Source organism: Sceloporus undulatus, chromosome 5, assembly GCF_019175285.1.
Source record: "Sceloporus undulatus isolate JIND9_A2432 ecotype Alabama chromosome 5, SceUnd_v1.1, whole genome shotgun sequence".
In the NCBI taxonomy this organism is placed as follows: Eukaryota; Metazoa; Chordata; class Lepidosauria; order Squamata; family Phrynosomatidae; genus Sceloporus; species Sceloporus undulatus.
This window is the reverse complement of record NC_056526.1, coordinates 36,013,335-36,033,345: the sequence shown is the minus strand read 5'-3', so window position 1 is coordinate 36,033,345 and position 20,011 is coordinate 36,013,335. Positions and strand designations below refer to the sequence as shown.

General features: G+C 40.5%; 1 protein-coding gene across 3 annotated transcripts in view; it reads left to right on the top strand.

Annotated features, from left to right (window-relative positions):
- The window catches only part of FAM227A (family with sequence similarity 227 member A), a 410,174-nt gene that overhangs the window by 153,364 nt on the left and 236,799 nt on the right, over window positions 1-20,011 (top strand). The gene's annotated exons all lie outside the window — the stretch shown is intronic.

Below are 20,011 nucleotides of genomic sequence, written 5' to 3'. Positions count from 1 at the left end.
TTATTATTATTATTATTATTATTATTATTATTATTAAGACTGGGAATCGTTGTCTAGGATATTGCTGTGAATCATTGCTGTTTTTAAATGCATTTTAACCCTGGTTGTTAAGGTGTTGTGAACCGCTTTGATCTGGAGGAAAAGCGGTATACAAATAAAAATTATTATTATTATTATTATTATTATTATTATTATTATTATTATTATTATTATTATGAGGCTTAAGGTGAAGGACTGCACTCTATGTCTCATATGTATGCTACAATGGGCATATTTAATGAAATACTGTATAAAATAGATCCAAGGTATCTTTACCCCTTGCTATCATTGGTTGGGAAGAGCTCAGGATTCTGCAGCATTCCTAATCAACTAGGACTCAAAATGAAAGGCATGGTGAAATACACCAGGTCTGCTCCATTTCCTGTGAGCAACCTTTTGCTTCTGAATCTGAATACTACCATACCACATACCTGAAAACACTCAATGCATCCGATTGTAGAAACAAAGAAGGCTTAGTAATTGATAAGAAACAGGCTTTGGTTTAATTCCATACAGACTCATAAGAGTTGGGAGGGACTGCAAGGGCCATTCAGTCCAACCCACTGCCATGGAGGAGAACACAATTAAAGCACTCCTAAGAGATGGCTATCCAATGTCAGCTTAAAGACTTCCAAAGAAGGAACATTGTCCATGCTCTGAGGCAGTCTGTGGAACAGCTCTTACAGTCAAAGACGTTCTTTTTAATGTTTAGGTGGAATCCCTTCTTGTAATTTGAGTCCATTGGTTGTGTTCCAGTCTCTGGAGCAATAGAAAGCAGGCTCGTCCATTCTCCATATAATACACCTTCCAATATTTCAAAATGGCTGTCTCAGTCTTCTCCAAGCTAAACATATCTAGGTCCTTTAAACCATTCCTAATAGAACTTTCTTTCTACACCATTTATAATCTTGGTCACCTTTTCTGGATGCATTTCAGTTTGTCTGTATTCTTTTTGAACTGTGGTGAGCCCTGGTGGCACAGTGGTAAAGGTTGAGAGTTCAATACCAGCAAAAGGGCTCAAGCTTGACTCAGGCTTGCATCCTTCCGTAAATTGCTAAAATGAGTACCCAGGTTGTTGGGGGCAATTAGCTTACACTTTGTAAACCACTTGGGGAGTGTTAAGTGCACTGATAAGCAGTATAGAAATGTACTTGCTATGAGCTCTGATCAGAGTAAGATAGAATGGTCCTATTACTTCCCTCAGTCAGAACACTATACTAAATGGCCATAGCCCTGTTTATCAAATAGTTTCTCCAGTTGCTATTCCTAACAGGGACTTTTAGGGAAGCACACAGAATGAATATGATCTATGTTTTAAAAAAAACAAAACACACCAGCAGTCCATTGACACAAAGCAATGGCATTGGCATGGAGGCCATTCCAAATGGATTGTGCCCCAGAATGTTTGGACACTATAATTTTTATTTATTTATTTAATAAATAGTTTATTAAATAAATAATTTGTTTTGCATTTTCTGATATTTTGACCAAAAATACAATTGTCAACACCCTTAGTCATGATACTTCTGTCTTATGTACTCAGAATTAGGGGATGTTCCCACTAGGGGAAACCCCGCGTTCTGAATCGAATCCAAGGAGTGGCGTTCATATTAGGATCCGATTTAAACCTAGAATGGTTCTAGAACAACCCGCAATCGTCCCCACTACAAATCGAATCGTAGAGCGGGATAAAAATTTAAATCGAATTTTCCTCATTTAACACGTGTTAAAAAAAACACTAGGGTCCGACCTACGTTTTTCCATTGATTCGAGTTAGGAACCGGAGTATTTAAATAGGAACGACAGCCTTTGAATCGGGTTGGATGAATGGGAGGAGCGGACTGCGGTGGGGGCTGTCCTTGGGGGAGTTGCCCTTTCTGTCCCCATCGGTCGTGGCTGTCGCCATTTTTTCTTCCCTCACCCCTTTGTCCGCTGTGGTCTTTCAATAAGAGATAAGGATTATTTTTATTTTTTATTTTAATGGTTTACAGGCGCTTAATCTCTTCAGCGCTTTAAGCGCCTGCATCTGCAAAGGACTACAAGGCTTCTCCCGGTGGATTGCAACCTCCCCTCTGTGTGGGGAGAACCCATTTCTAACGGAGGAGAGGCAGGAAGGGAAGCCTCCTCTCAAAGAGGCATTCCCTGCCCGCTTGGGCTCTGATCTCACCCAGGCAGGGAAGGGATGGCTCCTCGCGAGGAGGCATCTGCTCTCACCCAGAGGGGGGGGGGGGGGGTTGGAGGGGGGGGGGGGGGGTAGAGCCTTTCTCCCTCTCTTTCTCAAACGGAATCTGCCTTCTCCTCCAACCCTGGAAAGAGAATCTTTGGGAAGAGTGCTCCCTCCCTGCTTTTCCAGCAGCCTCCTTCATTGATCTCTGGGCTCTGTGAAGGGATTCTCCCTGGCTGTCTTGGGAGACATGAAGAGGGGATGCTGTCATGCAAAACCTATCCCATAGTTCCTCTGGAAAGAGCTTGGGTTTCCTACTAAATTCGGAGGGAAAATGTATATAAGGCTGACAGCGCTTATGACGTTTGATCGTTTAAGCGCCTTGATTGGTTCATTTAAAAAAAACCCGCCAAAAATACATCATTTCACAAACGGTCAATGAAATGGAAACGCTGACGAAAGTTAAATCGCTTCCAAATAATCCGGGTTAACGTTACGTCATTCTGACGTACTATTGATTGACAGCTCCAAATAAGGTATGGAAGAGAAGAATCGCTTTATTTAAACACCGATTTCATGCCAAGTAGGAACGCTTGCAGGTAAAAACTTCGATTTAAATAACCAGATGGGAACGAAGAATAACGCGTTTCGGAACGCGAGATAACACCAGGGTTATTTTGAATCGGTTTTATTAAAAACGTTGTATTTTAAATCATTTCAAATCTTAAGTGGGAACAGCCTCTTAGAATGTTTTAATAGTTTAAGAATGGGCTGAGTAACGCCCACCTGGAAAATTGCCTGAACCTACTATACAGGCTATTATCCTGCCCTACAGTATTTTAATAGTAATGCTGGCTTAGCTTGTATAATTGTTGTAAGAATAACTGAGAGGATTTGTATGATGAAGCAAATCATATGCTATGTGAAGCCGAAGGCTTTCATGGTCGGCATCCATAGCTTTTTGTGGGTTTTTCGGGCTATGTGGCCATGTTCTAGAAGTCTTTCTGCCTGACGTTTCACCAGCATCTGTGGCTGGAAGCCATGCCAGCCACAGATGCTGGCAAAACGAAAGGAAGAAACTCTTCTAGAACATGGCCACATAGCCCGAAAAACCCACAAAAAGCTTTGGATGCCGGCTAGATGAATGTTGTTCAGCTTTAGAACTTTGAAAATGTTTCCCATGAAAAAGAATGAATTGATGTAGGAAGCACTCCTCCTTCCTACCTAACTACTGCAGATACTTGACTATAAGTTGACTTCATGTATAAGTTGAGGGCAGGTTTGGGGGCCAAAATTTTGATATGGACTGTGGATAAGTCAAAGATAAGACTTCAGGGCCTATAACAAAGGATCTAAAAGATGAAGCAAAGGAAAACAATGCCAAAGAACTTACAAACTTCCAGCAACCATAGCTGTTTGTGCTCATACTAAAGGCTGGATGTATGAGAGGAGAGCCAGTGCTTCCAGAACAGAGGACACTCTAGCCTTTCACCAGGGGATGGTTCCTTTTTAAATAAGAGTTACAGTACAGTATTTACATGGTTAAGTCGGCACAAGTTTTTTAGGTCAATTTTTGACTAAAATTTCTAGACTTATACATGAGTGTATACAGCAAGTCGATTTAGCTAGTTTCCAGAACAAATAAATTGGCAGGTGGTTCTGCTGCATTTTCTGAAGTACAGTAGTTTTAGTTTTAGTGAGCCTGATATGGTCCACTTTTGCCAGGTTGATCCACCTGCACTCTGCTAACTCTTATACCCACGATATCACCTCTGTGTTTTTTAACAGACCCATTTCAGTACTTTGTGTTTCAGTGCTTCAATGCTTTCTGCATCCAGTTCCTCCAGAAGTTGGCAGCAGGGCAAACTGACTGGCTGTTAATTACAGGCAGCCTTTTGATAGAAATCCTTTAATCTTTCATTTGGTTGATTCTCAAAGCTGCTGTTAAACCAGCAGCTGTCACCAGTTCTCCTTGCTGCTGCATCTTTTTGAAGGAGCAGTTTGAGGATGGAGATCATAGAATCATAGATGAAATATGTAGCTGTGTGCCTGGCTATTTCCAATCAAAAGAGCAGAGAGAATGACAGAAATGGCCATGCCAAATGGAGCTTAGGGGCTATTAAGGATTTCCTTGGCTCTGTTCTGCAGTTTAGTACTAGGTGGTTAGCCTATGAGCCAATGGGAGTATAGGCCTAAATCCAATTGCTAGGTCTGTCTGGAGTAAAATCCTTCAATCAGTTGCAGAATGGTAAGTCAACACTTCTGTAAATCCTGTTAATTCAGTGGGTTTACTTAACAGGGAACATATCTTTCCTGTGCTGCAAAAGTTTCACAGGCTACTGGACTGCTTCCAGCATATTTCAAGGTGCTATTATAGCCCTAAATGGCTTTGCCCTAGCATTGAGCCAGGGCAGTTAAAGTGGTCACCAACTCTATTATTTCTGCAGTGTGTTTTGAACCCAGGTATACCTGTGACTGCATTTCAGTTGGCTTGGGAACTGAGTAGATCCAGGCCCTGGAATCATTACATATACAGAAATGTGTGTCAATGAGAACTTGAAAAAGTTAGGGCTAGTCATGGCTAATCATCAAATCTAGCTTTTTCATGTTCTGCTCCATAGGCTTGCTTCAAGTGCCATCTTGCATGCTGTGCTTGGATGTCAAAAATGGGGAGGCAGAAGGAAAATGTAGAGCCTATTTAATGCTCATGTGTACAGATATTTCTCACTAATGAGCTACCCTTTGTACCCTCATCCCGAAAGTTGGCATCCTAATGAAGCCTGTATGGCTAAAAGGTGCTGATTTCCGGATGAGACTCCTTTCAGCAGGCAACATTTGAAGATATTCTTTCTTCACCGATATCAAAGGATGCTAATTACCCATGAGTAATAACCACTAATATCTATGATCCTAAGATGACCTCTGTATGGATGATTCTGAAAAGAAATGCTTCTATATAGTTCAGTGGGTGACTGTGGACAGAAACTGGGGACATAGCGTAAGTATTCCAGGCATTTAGGAGATAAAAGCATTTTCCTGCTAGGCGCTAATAGTCATGTTAATACTTTTTGCACAGCTTGAGTAATGCAAGATACGTTGAATACCAGAGAGGGAGAGCTAGCAGAGGCCAGTCCTCAAGGAATTAAATATAGCCGGAATATGTGTGAATCAATATACCACCATCTGTTTGAAAATGAATCATAATGCCTTTCTGTGTATCCTGAAATGCCTCAGAGAGAATGACTAAAAAACTAATAATCAAAAGTCTCACACAGCCAAAATAAAATAGCTCCTGATTTTGTTTCATGCAATTCCAAATTGAACATAATTTGAAATGGAACTGTTTTTCATTCTTCATGAAATACATCACTCATGGAACTATTGTTGTTCATGAAATACTCTGCTAGTCTTAGGAAAAGTGTTAATAAACATTTAAGGCTATATTTCATTTATGGAGGCAAAAATATTAGTAATGTCTGTCCAACTCAGAGGTCTGGCTTTATATCAGAGTGCACAAACTGAACAAATATGGTATATAGTTTGTTTACTTCTATTGTACCTATTAGCTCAAAGCATCGCCTTTCCAGTTTTAAAATGAAAATACTCCATAAAATGAATTACAAAAAGAACTTAATTTGTGATCCTGAGATCCACAGGAGAGGTGCTTCTTCCATCATCATTGCAAGTAGTTTTTGGAGACTGGTTTTTGAGTGAAAGCTGGATGGCCATCTGTTGGGAGTGCTTTGATTGTGTATTCCTGCATGGCAGAGAACTAGACTGAATGACCCTTGTGGTCTCTTCCACCCCTATGATTCTATGATTTTATCCTTTTTACGTACGATATGAGATGGGCCTTCTCAAGGGCTGCCCCTAGGCTTTGGAACACCCTCCCTAGAAAGACTAGAGGGGCCCCCTCCTCGCTGTCTTTCTGTAGGCAGGTGAAACCATTATTATTATTCCAACAGGCTTTTAAACTGAAGGTTTTTAAGGAAAATATTTTTAAAGAGATGCTGCATTGTTTTAAACTGTGCTGTTTTTGACTTTTCTATCCTTTTTAAGTTTATGTTTTTGATTATTTTAATCATGTTAAAAGTTTAATTCTATTTTAATAGTGACTTTTTGAATAACTGAACTACACGGCCGTCATTTTAATCCATAAACTGCCTTGACCCACAGTCTTGGGTAAAAGTATGGTTATAAATAAAATTGTCAACAACAACATGGTAGTTCAGTGAAGAGAGAACTTGCACTCAGTAGCTGAGATCCAGTATGAAAACTGGCAAAATGTACATCTCTGGACTTGTGGCAGTTTGGAGGCTGATGTCTTTTTCCCCCACCCAAATAGTTCCCAGACCCCCTGTGCCCAGCAGATACTGAATGGCTGCTGGGGTTTGCCCTGACCAGTGAGGTTACATATAAGGGCCTTATTGTGTAAGCAGATACTAGGTATCACCTTCTGCAATGATGTTAAAAGGACATGCAGTAACATAATGGAGGGTTACACCTGCATAATTTCACCAACAGGATGCTAGCCTGTATGTGCTCAGACATACATTTCCCCCCCAAATACTAGTCCATTACAAGAGCTGAATAAAAAGAAAGAACAAGTCTGTATGAGATTCTTGTCTGAGAAGGGCAGGCTACCGTTCGTCCAAAGTGAAGGGTAAGCTTTGCCTATCCCATATCAGCATACTCAAGCAGAATACTTATCCTATGTTTTGTTGTCACCGTGTAATGAACAATGTTTCTTTGATATTTTATGATGTTGTATTACTTGATCTCATTTTACACATTGATATTTTAAGGAGGGGGGATAGGGGGAGGGGAGACCTTGTCATTTACTTGTATTTTAAACTCTGTTATCTGCCTCGATCCCCAAAAAGGAAGAGGCGGTATATATATATATATATATATATATAGAGAGAGAGAGAGAGAGAGAGAGAGTGAGTCTATTATCCCCTCTGTTGTAAACCGCTCGGATTCCCAGTGACTGGGCGGTATATAAATAAAATAAATCCTATTATTATTTATTATTATTATTATTATTATTATTATTATTATTATTATTATTACACTTCATTCCTGTGCTCTGTAATCTGCGAAATGCAGCCATTCACTTTACATGTGAGGGAATATATTGACAGGGACACCACAAGAGTGATAAGTAAAAGTACAATTTGACCCCATTGGTTCCTCAATAACAACAGGAATTAAAAACTGAGTCTGCTGCAATCTATGTTGTTCCATCCTGAAGCTTATTCCATATTGTACAGTTCTAAGCATGTTGCTTTATCCCAGGTCATCCTATCTGAACCAGTATTATCCACAGGGCATGGCTGTTCAATATCACCAGCAAAGGTCTTTCCCATTGGCAGATACCTGCTCTTTTATTAAATTGGTGATGCCATGGATCAGACCTTGGCCCTCCTGCATGTGACCCATCTTGCCTACTACTGACCTGTAGCCTTTTACTTAAAAGCAATACCACTGTCCTTTTCCCTAACAGCTCTGCAACTTTAGTCACACACCAGAATGCCACAGAATATTAGATAGGTATACTGCATGTAAACCTGGAACTTAGCAATTGTATTATAAGGTATTCTCCTCTATTTCCTTAGCTAATAGTAATATATTCCTGGGTCACCAATAGTATTTGATATTGTCTGAGTAAGAGATCGTGGAAAATTTTCAATGTGTCTGTAATATAATTTTATCCAAGCAGTCAGGACATTGTGGTGGTGATGTGCCTAGACTTGTTATGTGCTTAGATTTGAATGGACTGGATATAGTGTGAAAGAGTAGGACTCACCAAAGGCACACGGCCTTGCCTGTTCCCAGCTCCCAGGTTTCAGGAGGAAATGAGAGCCAGCTGATGGCTGCAGTTAAAGCCTCTACGGAGGACAGAGGGGCAAACAAGAAGCCAATAAAAGACCACTGACAAGCTCTGAAGGATAGAAGCTGCAAGAGAACAGAAGCTGTGTCATTGGTTTTGTGTTGCAAGGGACTGCAGTGCCATTATCCAGGACTTGTGTAGCAGCTTCTCTGAGGCCTTTCCTGGCTTCTGGATTTGGGAAAATATTGTTGTGTGTGTTGTGTATTGTTTCTGATGTTTGGCAACCCTAAGGCAAACCTCTCCCAGGGTTTTCTTGGCAATATTTGTTCAGAAGAGGATTGCCCTTGCCTTCCTTGGACACTGAGGGAGTGTGACTTGCCCAAGATTGCCCAGTGGGTTTCCAGGACTGAGTGAGTATTTGAATCCTGGTCTCCAGAGTGGTAGTCCAATGGTCAAACCACTACACAGTCAGGATTATTGAGGATAATTTCTTAAAAATTTCCTGGCCACACACCGTGGTGGTGATCAAGGTGGCCTGACAAAGACAGGCCCCACTCCTTGCAAAAGGTGCTCTTTGCAGAGAACTTTTCCTAATGTTTACAGCTTTTCATGAAAAAAATAAAATAAAATGGACACACAGAGACACAACACAGAGAGAAATTAAAGCAAACAGCTTGATTCGTGGTTAATTATTTACCAAGGCATTTCTTTTCCAAGCAAACGCTTCAAGTGATTGCAGTTCTCAACAGCAAAAAAAACATTTCTTCCTCTGGATCAAATTATCTTTTCTAGTCAGACCGTCAGCAGTAATCACCATAAACAAAAACAACAAAAGCATCCATCATATAAAAGGTAATTATACTGTTCTCAGGCTCACGATTGTTTAGAGGAAGGCAGATATCTATTGGGTATTCGGTGTTTCTTCTTACTTGGCCCATCATTCTCCATTAGTTGGTTCTTTCTGTTTAATTGAGTCACTCAGGTACGGGAGAGCCCACAATAGCATTGTAGTTTTAGTGTTGGACTAAGACTGGGAAACCAGGGTTGAATCACCATTTGGCCATGTACACACACTGCATGGTCTTATCCTCCTCCTGGTTCGGTCAACATAAGCAATTCTCATTCACTGAAGCACCCTATTGACTCCTGGCCAGTATATTTAGAATTGAAGCCTTGTTTCTGAAACTTTAAAAAGCCACACATAGAATTCTAGAATTAGAAGAAACCATAAGGGCTGTCTAGTCCAATACCTGCAATGAAGGAATGTACAATTAAAGCACATTTGAAAGATGGCCACCCAATCTCTTTTAAAGACCTCCAAAGGTGGAGAGTCTACCACCTTCTGAGGCTGTTTATTTCATTGTTGAACAGCACAGAAATTCTACCTAATGTTTTAGTGGAATGTTTTCTTGTAATCTGAAATTGGTTCATGTTTAATCTGTAGAGCAGATTGGTTTCTAGAAAGCTTCGACATATGCTGCTCAACAGTTACATGATGTAACTTTAACAACCTAAATAAAAATACAAAATATATACAAATATAACATTCAATTTTCACTAAAAGAAATTTACATCTTCATGTCCTGCTAAATCCATCAATTGAAATTCTACCATTTTCAAGGTGACAAGGGCATAATTCTTATCCTAGGAAATTGTAGCTTCTCTCACAGCAGCACCTTTTCTCTTTCAATAGAACTAGTAAATACAATCCCTTCCATAGGTTTTGCACACAACCCCAAGCCAAACCAGCAAGTCATAAGGGTTACACCAGCATCACCTGCCTCATCAAACTGATCCTGGGATCATAATAAGTCTCGCCCACAGATTGCCTTGGTCTCCTCTCCATCTTGCAAAGGATATCTTGTTCTTTCTCTTTCTTCTCCTGAACAGATTTCCTGACTCAGGTCCAAAACACACTGCAGAAATAATCCAGTTTGGAACCACTTTAACTGGCCTGGCTCAATGCTAGGGAAGTCTGGGAACTATAGTTTTGTGAGACATTTAGCCTTCTCTGTAGAGAGCTCTGGTGCTACAATAAAATACAATTCCCAGGATTCCCTAGCACTGAGCCAAGGCAGTTTAAATGATCTCAAACTGGATTATTCCTGCAGTGTGTTTTGGACCTGAATCTAACTTATGCCCTGGCCCCAGTTCTGGTTGCAAGGCCTCATTAAGTGTTTATCCTGAGGTTTATTTTAACTTAATTACTAAACTGTAGCCAAGATTCTAGATCATAGGACATAATGTGCACACATACATAGTATAAAGTATAATAATAAAAGTATAGTGTCTAGATCAAGAGAAGTAATAGTGCCACTGTATTCATCTTTGGTCAGGCCCCACCTGGAATACTGTGTCCAGTTCTGGGCACCACAATTCAAAAAGGATGTGGAGAAACTGGAGCATGTCCAAAGGAGGGCAACTAAAATGTTGAAGTGTCTTGAAACCATGTCCTATGAGGAATGACCTAGGGAGTTGGGGATGTTTAGCCTGGAGAAAAGAAGGTTAAGAGGTGATATGATAGCCCTGTTTAAATATTTGAAGGGATGTCATATTGAGGAGGGAGCAAGTTTGTTTTCTGCTGCTCCAGAGAACAGGACCCGAAGCAATGGATGCAAGCTACAGGAAAAGAGATTCCACCTGAACATTAGGAGGAACTTCCTGACAGTAAGGGCTGTTCGACAGTGGAACACACTCCCTCGCAGTGTAGTGGAGTCTCCTTCTTTGGAGGTCTTTAAGCAGAGGCTGGATGGCCATCTGTTGGGGATGCTTTGATTGAGAGTTCCTGCATGGCAGAATGGGGTTTGACTGGAGAGCCCTTGCGGTCTCTTCTAACTCTATGATTTTATGATTCTACTATGACACATTTCCTCCTTATCCTCTCAAACCTACCTTTTAAGCTGTTTCAGCCCTCACACACACATTGCTAAGGATTCTGTATTCTCCCTGGCTAGGAGAAAGTATGTGCGGTATGTATACAGTGACAGGTATACTCTGGGACCTCCCAGGGGTCTTTTAGGAGGATGTCACTGCCATGCAGCCAGCAATAGGAACATAATTGCATGCTGCTCTGCCTTTTTCCCCACTCCTGGCTCTCCACCAGCCAGTAAATGGTTGCATTATTAACTAGGGTTGGCATCACCTGGTGCAGTAACTCATGATATCACCCCTCATACCACACCTATGTTTTTTGGTACTGATTTTACTCATAAATCGCAATTCCTATATATCACTGAGTGTAAGGGTAAAAGTTGTAACAAACAACTAGCAAAATTAAAATTAAACCTTTAAATTACAACATCATACACACAGCCTAAATATTTACATGTGGTTAAAGTGAGATGTGGTGTTTTAAAGAAAATTTTAAAATAATAAAAATTAATACATAAAAAATGTTTTAAAAAATTTTAAAAATTAAAAACTCGGGCCTTACTTTTCTCCTTCCACTGATCCTCACCCCACAAATCCCACCTCCAGCGTTTCATGAGGCAAACACTAGAGCTCATTTCTGCTACAAGGCAGACATTTGGGGAGCAATGGTGTTGCCCCTTAGGGTGTCACCTGGTGCAGCCCACACCCTGCTAGTGATTCCCCTGGTTGTGGGGATCCTGTTTGTTTGGGTGGTGCAGTTTAGACATCACAAGGTTGGAACAGAATTCTGACTTCTGCAATGACCAAAAAAAAAAAAAAAAGTGAGTTTATGTGAGCATAAGTTGGATGTACATCTTCATGGGGCACTAAGAGGATGTCAGCCCTTAGTCAGTTCAGCTGCCAGAAATTCCTCTTTGTTTCCATCATACCAGTCACTTAAAGTGGACAGGATCTTAAACTCTAAATATCTCAATCTACTGTTTCTGGATTTGCTAGCTTCTGGAGGGGTCTACCTGCAAGATAGGTGTGCCAGGAACAGAAGCCTATCCTACCCACTAATATGGTTCTATATGCATGAGGTAAAGAGTTCCTTCTCCTCCAAGCTCCTACCCATCTCTCTACTAATCTTCATTGTGTGCTCTGTCTCTTTTGTCAGGTTCTGCAGATATCCCCCACCCCCCAAGCATCCTTCTCTATTTCTGTGTTGTTTTCTCTAGCATTCAGCTGTTATCACAGCTGCCAGCCTTCTGGATAGACAAAGCATCTTGGTTCTTAGCAACAACCCTCTGTATTCCAAGTCCAAGCTTCTCAGTGTTTATCCACCTCATAGACTTCTTTGCTCAGCTCCAACAGGGCTCTCGGGTTAGCTTTGACTTCTTGTAGCATCTGGACTGGGAAAAGCCATCACTTCCTCCTATAATGACTTTGCCTCACTTCCATTTAGTCAGAGGTGCAGATCTCGCATGTAGACCATTGGGGATCCAGTGCAGCTCTTGGAACCCTTACCAACCCCACTTAGGACCCTGCTGGTGTTGTTGTATATCTTCATATTGTTTATGACATTATGATCAAAAGGTAACCCTATCATGGGGCTTACTTGGCAAGATTTGTTCAGAGAGGGGTGAGGCTGAGCAAGTATGACTTGTCTGCAGTCACCCAGTGAGTTTTCATGGCCAAATGAAAACCCACACTCTGGTATCCAGAGTCATAGTCCAACACTCAAACCAATGCACCATTCTGAGTCTCCCAAGGATTTGGGTACACAACTCTAAATTGAGAGGGGTGTTTTGTAAAACACCAACAACAATAAACATACCCCTTCATTCCTGTCTCCCCCCACTTTCAAAATGGCACCTCACTCCGATCCTCCAGGAAAAACCTTTTACAGTCTAGAAAGACCAGACTGGTGGTGACCTCTCAGAGGTCCTTCTCTGTTGCCACTCCAAAAACTTGGAATGACCTGCCAGAAGAGATTTGCCAATTATCCTCACTCGAGGCTTTTAAAAAGGCGACAAAAGCCTTTCTCTTCCAGCAGGCCTTCCCCGATTGGTAACGTCCAGGACTAACTGAATCCCCCTCCTTTTTTATATTTCTTATTTGTGGTTTGTTTATTAATTTTGTCATATTGGTATGTATTTTTAACCATGTTTTATTGTTTAATTTTATACTTGAGAGGGAGGGTTGGGCCGGGGTCTTGTGGGGCTTGTTGTTTTTATTGTTGTATATTATATCAACTTTGCTGTTACCCGTCTCAATTCTCAAAATGGAAGAGGCGGGATATAAATAAATATTTATTATTGTTATTGTTATTACAATTGCCATTTTGTAGAACAGCATAACAAGACTTCAAGGGATACTGGTACATTGGTATTAAAACTATATGGATCATCTTAATTAAAATTTACTTTGGAGAAAATGGAGAATGGTGAAAAGGGGAAAACACTGGAGTGATTGCCTTGGTTCTCTTAGGAATCCAGGTAATGCCCTCCTTGCACAATTACTACAAGTAGACTGAGGGTGCCCTCCTGGGGAATCCAGGGCAGACTCAACAAAACTACACTCACTTTCACCACTTACCCACCCAATATCATCATAAATCATAAGAAAACATTCACACCAGCGGCAGTGTCTAATGAATAGATGGCCATTAATGGATTATTTTCAATGGGAAAAAATGATTTTCTAATATCTATCAACAGTAGAGCACCAGGAGAGGCACAAGATCATGCAATAAGGCCTAGCCAATGACTAATGCATTGCAGCTGTGGTATAATGGCATTCCGTGATAAGCTCCTTAGTTTAAGAAAACACCTTTGAGGGACTATTTTATTCCCCACTCCAAAACACCAAAGGAAATCCCGTACAAATCTTCCAGAGATGTGAACAGAGGTGTCATGTCATCACTTCCAGTCAGAAAAATGGCAGTCATAACAGTGCACCTGTAACTCTTTGGCAAAGCCCTCCGAGTTTCAGATCATGCCCACTCCTGATTTTGGAATTTTCCAGGCTGCTCAGACTGAAAGTCTTGTTACAAATTTACTATAAGACCAACTCATTTGTTCATGGGATTTATGGATTTTCGCAGAACCTCTAACCTCATCATCAGTTTTTCTCCAAGGAAACAAACAGTACTTTGAATTGTATTTGGAAACAGATTGGTAGCCAGATTGGTAGGAATCATTTTGGTGGCTTTAGCACATAGACATATCAGCAGTCAATCGTCAGAGAGCGCAAGCATTTCATTTTCAGATTTCACTTACTGTCATTTCATTTTGCTGTCTGTGAGATGACTAGTTATATGACTTCAAGATAAAGCCAGTACGCCATAGGAGAACACATGATAATGTGGTTCCAACTCAGGCACATCTTTCCACATTTTATTATTATAATTCTATCCTGCCTTTCCACTAATTAAATAGAAAAATAGTGCTCAGTATAGTTAGTAGGCAGCTAAAACAATTAGCACAGTCAACATCATTAAAATCATCAAAAGAGTTTTAAAGGTCAGGTTGAAAAGAAGCATCTTCACTCTGTACACAAGTAAATATATTTAAAATCCCACTGAAATCAATAAGCATTAAGTGTTCCAGATTTGTGGCAATTCTTGGTTGCAGACATCCATGCTACAAATAATATAGATGTTGACAACGAGATGACAGAAAACATTAAGAAACTATTTGGGAAGTGGGAATGATTTGCAAAATCAGATACAAAAAAATGTGTTTTTAAAGGGAAGAATATCAGTTTCAGGATCCAGGTGCTAATTAAGATGGATGACTGTGAAACATAACTAAATAGACAGAAAAGAAACCATAAGCAAAAATGAAAATCAATCTAAATCTGATGTCAAATCTATAATATGGGAAGCAAAGTTCATGCTGGGGCTGGTATTGTGCTGTAAGTCAAAGAAGGTGTAACATCTAAGTAAGATAAAGCTAATTGAAAAGGTATATCTATCCACAGAATCACTGGCTAGGATCCAAGAAACTACCTGAGAAGAAGCTAGGATCTTGCTCATGATCAGTATGATCTTTAGCTGTTTTTCTCCAAACAGCAACAAAATCTCTATGCCATTACACATACCTTCTTTTGCAAATCCCTTCAATTGTAAGAATATCTGGCCATGTCATCTTGGGAAAGACTGTTAGAAAAATAAATAACCATTGTTCCTTACATTGCCAGAAACTGTTGCAGGTTTCGATGGACTCTCCATTGAGACCTTTAAGAAAGAGCGCCTTAACCAAAAGAATACTAGGAAGTATCACGGATTAAAACATTGTGCTATCATGAGTTGCAAATGTATGAAACCAGGGACAAAAGTACAGAATGTAATAATACTGTGCGACTGCAACCAAAAGTTAACTAGATCGATGTAAACTCTGACCATGGCAAAGAAACACATGCTGGATAATACTAAATGTCAGTTCCATACATGGAAATACCAAATATGTCTTTTTATTAAAAGCTGTTTGATGTGATGAAGTGCAAACATTTTGGTGTTAGATGCAAATATAGTAAAGCTGTCTGAAAACAGACATCACAAGAAACGTTTTTGTTGTGAAGGTGTGTGAGAGAGAGTCACCTGCAATTTAACACCAACCAAAATAGGCTGCCACATTTGTTAACATCTAACTCAGATGGAGCCAGAAGCTTCCAGACCAGGATGGATAACATGTACCGCACAGATCACACCGTGTCCAAGGCTGTTTTTGTGGCCCAAATGCCTGTCAGCCAGCCAGCCACCCAAGAAGTTCTTTCTTTCTTTCTTTCTTTCTTTCTTTCTTTCTAAGCAGGAGAACAATTTTCCTTATCCTAGAAGCTAGCAAAACCAGCAGTTTTGTGTTTCCTAAGTCTGGAGACCCCAAAGCTTCAAAGATATTTTAAAATTGAAAGTGGAATAGAAATCATTTCTGGGTTTTTAACAAGTATTAAGAAGAAGGCCTAGCGGAGTATTCCTGAGGCCCAAAATTGCCCTGCCAAGCTTTCTGAAGTCACTCTTTCCTGCCTCACAGGACACCCTTGAAAATCTAGGGAACAAGAGGCCAAGACACCAACACCCCATTCCAGAGCCAGAAACTACCAGCAGAGACTAACAAAAGATACTGGATTGAGTAGCAAAGGTAATTGGACATATAGATGGACAAGTAAGCACATATAAAATGAACCAAAGGAAATCGGTGGCCAAGGTTCTTCAGGGAAGAGAGGTGCTACACCACCTCATTACAAAATAGTGACATTACACAACCAAATGTGCATTACACATTGATGTACAATGCACAACCATGCGCAACTATGAAATCAATGCACAACATACAATGTGCAGTGATGTACAATGGCACTACATGAGTAACACTGCTTTCATAACCTTCAGCTGAATGCAGACATTATGCATTGTTCCAAAAAATAAACATAAAAAATACAACCACATGCATAAGGAAATGTATGTGTAAGACACCAACAGGCTGCCAGTCAATTTATCTGAAAGCAAAGGGGAAGTCAAATCACACAGAACCAGAACAATGTCCATGAAAGTCTCGATAGACAAAAATAATGAGATACACACCAAACAACACACTAGGCAGGAAACCGGGATTAAGATCAACACCCAGTAACAACATAAAATAAAAATAAAAATGTAAGGAAATGAGGATGCTGGTGGCCATGTGAACCCACTTTTTATTCTGAAAACCCCTCAACAACCTAGATCACAGGTGGGCAACTCTGTGAGGGACAGGGACCAATTTCCCCAACAGATCTCCACATGGCATGCACTCCCACAGCAAGTCCAAATACCTCAATTTTCCTCTGCAGTCCTTCTCAAAATGGCAATAGGAAGTCATATCCTCATTTCTTGTCGCTGTTCTAAGAGGGATTGTACAGGAAAATGGAAATATCCAGGGGGTTCTAGAGTGCTTGCAGGAATTGGAATATTTTCACGTTATCACACATTTGAGAGGAAGGTTTTTTTGTGTGGTTTGGGGCAAAAACTGCCTGAAATGCACTGCATTTTTGAAGCATGTGAGGGTTTGGGGGGGACTGGTAGGAGGCTTTAGGAGTCAGAGAAGGGGTGTACAGGGGCCACACTATCTGGATCCACATTCCAAACTAGATGTATCCAGATAGCCAACTGCAGTCTGCAAATGCCAGCAGTTTTCAGCACTTTTGCACACATGCTGTTTCTCACATCAATCCATCAGAAAGTGACGATCATAATTAGCAGAGTTCAGAATTATTATTGGAAAATCAAAATACAGACAGCACAGTTGGCCTATCTGCTCTGTGAGCCAGAAATGGTGTCCAGAAATGGGAACCACTGAAAACACAGACAGGGAACTTGATTCCTTCACATATGTCAATGCAGGATTGCCCACAAACTCTAGAAATATAAACATGTTCAAACTCCAGACAGATTGTGTACGTTATGATTGTGTTGGATGAGGGCCAATAAACTGAAGCTGGATCCTGATAAGATGGAGCCTCTGTGCATTCGGTGTCTCTCGTGTGCATGAAAGCTATCTCATGTGCATGAAAGTTGAAGCCCCTCTGAAGGAGCAGATGCATAGCTTGAATGTACTCTTAATCAATCTTTGTCACTGGAGAGCCAAGTTCATGTCCAGCTTCAACTGGCCCAACAGAACCTTTCCTAGACAGGGAAATTTAGCCATAGTAATCCTTGCACTGGTAATTTCCTGATTAGACTACTGCAATGCACACCCCATGGGGCTGCCCTTGAAGGTGACTTAGAAACTGCATCTGGTGCAAAATGCAATGACTAGACTGCTGACCAAAACATCATACAAAAAACATATACACCAATTTTAAACAAATTGCACTGGCTGCCAATATGTTTCTGGTTTGAATTCAAGATACTGGTAATGATGCTAAAAGCCCCAAATGGCCTGGGATCTCCATACTTGAAGGAGCACCTTTCCATTTTCCAGCAACAATTGCTCAAGAACGCTAATGTGAAAAATATTTAGTAGTTTAATAAATATGCTCACGCATCTGAGGAAGTAGACCCAAGTCAACAAAAGCTCACACTACTGGCTTCTTTCTTTCAGTTAGTCTCAAGGGTGCAACAAGATCCCTTTGCATACTGATTTTCGAGACTAACAAGAAAATGTCTTCAATTGATTCAACAGGGTTATTGAGTTTGGACTAGAAATGGAACTAATGCCATATAAAAACAATTTTTGTTGGCCTATTAACTCTAGCTCTTTCAGTCCTTCCTCATCAAGCAGAGACAGGTCCTTGACCATCATTATCTCCCTCCCCCAGAATATGCACATCATCTGAATTTCCATGTATGGTTGTGAGAATGAGACAGTGAAGAAACTGATAGGAAGAAAACCAACTCATTTGTGATGTAGGGTTGGAGAAGAGTTCTGCGGACAGCTAAAAAGACCGATGGATGGGCCTGAGAGCAGACCAGCCACCAACTTTTCTGGGAAGCAAAGGTGACTAAACTGAGATTGTCATATTGTGGCCATATTATGTGAAGAAAAGACTCAATAGAAAATGCTTGGTAAAATGTAGGGCAATAGGAAAAGAAGGAGACTGCATTCCAAATGGATTGTTGTAATTAACTTCTGTTGAGTCAATCCCAACTCATGGCAACCCTGTGAAGGACACATTTCCAAGACTCCCTGTCCTCCATTGCTCTGCTTAGGTCTTCCAGATTCAGGCCTGTGACTTACTTGATTGAGTCCAGCCATGTGGTGTGTGGTCTTCCTCTCTTTCTATTACGTTCTACCTTTCCTAGCATTATTGTCTTTCCTAGTTAGTCATGCCTTCTCATGATGTGGCCAAAGTACAACAGCCTCGGTTTCATCATATTGGCTTCCAGGGAGAGTTCAGGCTTGATGTGATGAGAATCCATTTGTTTAGCTTTTGGCTGTCCAAGGTATCTTCAACACTCTTCTCCAGCACCATCTCAAATGAGTTCATTTTCTCCTTGTCTGCTTTCTTCGCTGTCCAGCTCTTACATCCATTCATGGTAATGGGGAATACAATTGCTTGGACAATTCTAAATTTAATGTTCACCTGTATATCTTTACGCTTTTGGATACTGTCCGGTTCTTTCATAGCTGCTCTCCCAATTCCTAAACATGTTCTGATTTCTTAACTGCTGTCTCCATTCTGATCAATGTTTGATCCAAGCTATGGGAAATCTTTAACTATTTCAATTTCTTTGTTATCTAGTTGAATGTATGTAAACCTTCCATGATTATTTTTTTCCCTTTATTTTCGGCAGTAGGCTGCCTTTGCACTTTCTTCTTTGAATTTCTTTAGTAAATGTTCTATATCTGTGATGCTTTCTGCTAGTTGTATATTGTGACTGCATATCTTAAATTGCTGATGTTCCTTCCTGCTACCTTCAATTCTCCCACCGATTCTAAATCTGCACTTCATATGCTATTTTCTGTATACATGTTGAACAAATAGGGTGATAAACTGCAATCTTGCCTTACCCCTTTCCCAATTGGGAACAATTCTGTTTCTCCATATTCCATTCTTATATTAGCTTCTTGTTCTGAGTACAGATTTCTCATCAGGACTAACAAATGTCCCTTTTCTTTAAGAGCATTCCATAGCTTTCTGTGATCTATGCAATCAAAAACTTTGTTATAATCGATAAAACACATACTGATTTTCTTCTGGAATTACTTGGTATGCTCCATTATCCATTGTATGTTTGCTATATGGTCCCTAGTGCCTCTTCATTTCCTGACCCCCCTCCCCCCGCACCTTTAGGATCTCTCCCTCTCTCCATATATGCTTGGAGTCTATGCTGCAATATTTAGAGCATGCTTTTGCTTGTGTGGAAAATTAATGCTATGGTCCTATAGTTGCAGATGGATAGACTCAATCAAAGAAGCAATGGCCATGAATGAATCTGCAGGAGTTGAGCCAAGCGGCTAAGGTGACTTGGAGATTTTTCATTCATTGACTATGGGTTGAAGTTGACTTGAAGGCAGTTGACAACAAGAAAAATACACACTCAGATTGCAAACCCCTTCACAGAACTCCTTGTTGCTATTGTTGTTTTTGTTGTTGTTGTTGTTGTTAACTGCCTATGAGTTGATCCCGACTGATGGTGACCC